This window comes from Cynara cardunculus (assembly GCF_001531365.2).
Source record: "Cynara cardunculus var. scolymus isolate 2C chromosome LG 13, CcrdV1, whole genome shotgun sequence".
Classification (NCBI taxonomy): Eukaryota; Viridiplantae; Streptophyta; class Magnoliopsida; order Asterales; family Asteraceae; genus Cynara; species Cynara cardunculus.
In genome coordinates, this window is record NC_037540.1 from 25093385 (window position 1) to 25096689 (window position 3305).

The following is a 3305-nucleotide window of genomic DNA, read 5'->3' on the forward strand; positions in this document are numbered from 1 at the left end:
GTCCGGATAAACACTTAAACAACAACAAAAATACATGGTTTCATTCTAAAGAGTAGTAACATGAAATAAGCAATTGAAACCAGAAGTAAAATTTATACAAAAAGATTTAGAAACCACTCACCTTAAAAATCCTTTGAAACCAAAACGCTAGAAATCAACCCTTTGAAATCCAACTCTTACAATCCGGCCAACTCTTTCTTTAGAGCACTCAAATTTTCTCAAAATAGCAAAGAGAGCAAATGGAGAGGCTAAGCCTCCTATTTATACTTTCAAATGTGGTAGGTCGGCTAAACCGCCTTCCTTTCCACCTCATGCTTAACCTGTCCATGCACACATGCACACAAACATTCATACTTCATGCATGCATTTATATATATATATATATATATATATTCAATTAATACACAACTCCACATACCAGCATGTATCAACTTATCATGCTATCACGTAATCATTTAATTAAATAATCACGTATTATTTACCTTGGGTAATAACCAGGATCCGGTTATCATATTAATGGAGTTCACTCATCTCAAAAATCTCAAAAATTATAACAATAATTTCATCATAAGGATAAGGATTTGTAGGATGTATGAATCCTTGAACAACAAAAAAGGAGGATAATTAATTAGCCTTGACATGATTCTTATCGATGAAGAGGTAAGTGAAAGTGATTATGATTTTTTTTGTTCTACATATTTACATTTTCACATATAATTAACATAAAATTATTTTTTATTAATTGTAGGAAAATCAGATTCATGTAAGCATCTGGAGCAGTATTGTCCCAAAATTTAAGAGTCTATTGCATGAGGGTGTTCTATATGAAATTAAAAATTTCAAAGTTGTTCCAGGTGTTTGGAATTTCAGGCTTCTTGCAAATGATAATCAAGATAATCTTCCAGGAATTCATTTCCATTAAAAAATTAGAAGAAGGTATCGTCAACATCCCTAAAAATGGCTTCCAATTTATTTAAGCCGGTTTAGTGCACTCGCATGTCAATGACGACACAATTTTATCAGGTATTTTAAACCTTTTGCATATTCCATTTTATTACTAAATTTATGTTTATAAATTAAACTTCTATTGATTTAAGCTCTTAATATATTATAGAAGTTATTGGATGTATACTAGATGTTGGTCACATTGAAACTGTTGGAGTGGGTTGGAAAAAAAGAGATGTGGAGATTATCACCGATTAGTAAGTATATAAATACTTTGTATATTGTATAATTAATAGTTGGTCATAGTTATTGTTCACTACTTGTCTGATATATATATGTTTATTGGTTTGTTAATATGCAATAGCAAAGACATTTTATTTTTGTACTATTTAATATGATTATTTTCAGCTCGATTACAACAAGAGTTGCTTTGTGGGGTAAATTGGCCAAGGATTTTGATGCCACCCCTGTGAAAATGAAAGCTGCTACATGATCTGTCATTCTCATTGTCACATGTACAAGGGTAAAAACTTTCCAAGGTATGTTTCGTTACTTATAAAATCGATTCATTCATGGATGAAACATTACATCTCAAATTAATAAATTTGCTTACATTTTCTAACAATGTTTGCTTATATCTTTACAATGACAGGTGTTGTCTATTTTGCTACCACAAGCGCTAGTAGAATATTCATAAATTTAAGAATAAACTATGTTTATGCTTTAATAGAAAGATTCACAACTGTTGGAAATGGAGTCCACTTTATAGAAAAAGCGGATGAGAAAAAGCGTTGTAATGAAGATATGCTTCTAGAAAGGATGATGATTAATGACCTATTATGTGCTACTTGGGATAAAGACATGAAGGTGCTATCCTAACTTGTCCAACATTCCATAATTGTTCCTTTTTCTCATACATTATTGAAGAAGATGTAGTTATTAATACATTTTATTAATGTATGAGAAAAAGGAAAAATTATGAAGACATTAATAAAATGTTAATAACTACATCTTCTTTAATAATGTGTACACTTTAGGTTCCCTTCATAATTGTTAGAGGGACAATCACTAGCATAGTTTCCTCATTGGGATGGTTTTATAAGGGATGCAAAGCTTGCTACAAACAACTAACCACCATAGACGGTGGTTATTTTTGTAGAAATTGCAAGGCATAATCTGAATTTCCTCTTGTGTTGTAAGTCAATGTCTTCACCTTTTTACGTCATTTTATTAATGTTAGTTCACCGTATAAAAGATTTCATAGCCATTAATTTTATATGTATTCTTTAGGTATAAAATACACATAAGAATTAAAGACGAAACTGGAGAAACCAGTTGTGTTTTGTTCAATATGGTTGCTGAAAGAGTGCTTGACACTTCAGCACACAAATTGATTAACAAAGAACCAATAGGTAGTGACGATGTTCCAGCAGAGGTTCATACCCTCATCGGCAAAGAATATGTCTTTAAACTAAAATTAAATGAGTATAATATTATACATGGACACAAAGATTTTATAGTGACTAGCCTATAGATTTCTGATGAGCAAGTACAAAAAGATTATGACACTGAAAATGCTGAAAAGGTTAGTTATAAATTCTATTCATGTAACAACCTCTTTGAATATGTCATCACTTTATGCAATGTCCTTTTTGGCTTTATTAGGGAAAAACACTTTTATCCAAATTTGAAAGCACTTCTCGAAAGAGGGAGAAACCAGTTGTAAAGGTTTGTATGGTTTTTGTAAATGACAATTGCATTTCAAATATTCTAAATCATTTGTGTTTTTGCAAGAAAATCTTATCTTACTTGATAAATATCTTGTAGGATTTAGAAGTTACTTTTGTTGCTTACGGAGGATGAGAAAACAAGTGATGATGAAACACATTCACCAACCAAGAAGAAAAAAAGAGTTGTTGAGGACGATGAGAAAGGTTTTGGCAATTAAACGATTGCTTTTATGACAAATAAAAGATCGCTTCTATCTCCAATTCCATAATGTTAGATTATAGATAGAGTTAATTTCTTGCAATATATATTTTTATTGTTACGTGTTTCTTTTTGTTTTTGAACTTGTTGATTTTAATAGATTGTTTTGAAATTCTATTTTTCTATTCATTCATTTGACTTGTACAAGTTGGTTTCAGTTGATGGTAGTGAGCACCGAATAAGCATATATTATTTTGCTTCTCATGACAACACACACACACACACACACACACACACACACATATATATATATATATATCCTTTGCATTTAATTACTTCCATCTTATAAATTTAAATAAAAGATATGTAGGATATTAAGTAAAACAAGAGCAAATAATTATCACTTATTATATATTGATGGCATATTATTG

General features: G+C 30.3%; 1 pseudogene; it reads left to right on the forward strand.

Annotated features, from left to right (window-relative positions):
* Positions 1-2808, forward strand: part of LOC112524919 — a 15194-nt pseudogene extending 12386 nt beyond the window's left edge.
* Positions 2809-3305: the final 497 nt, after the last annotated feature.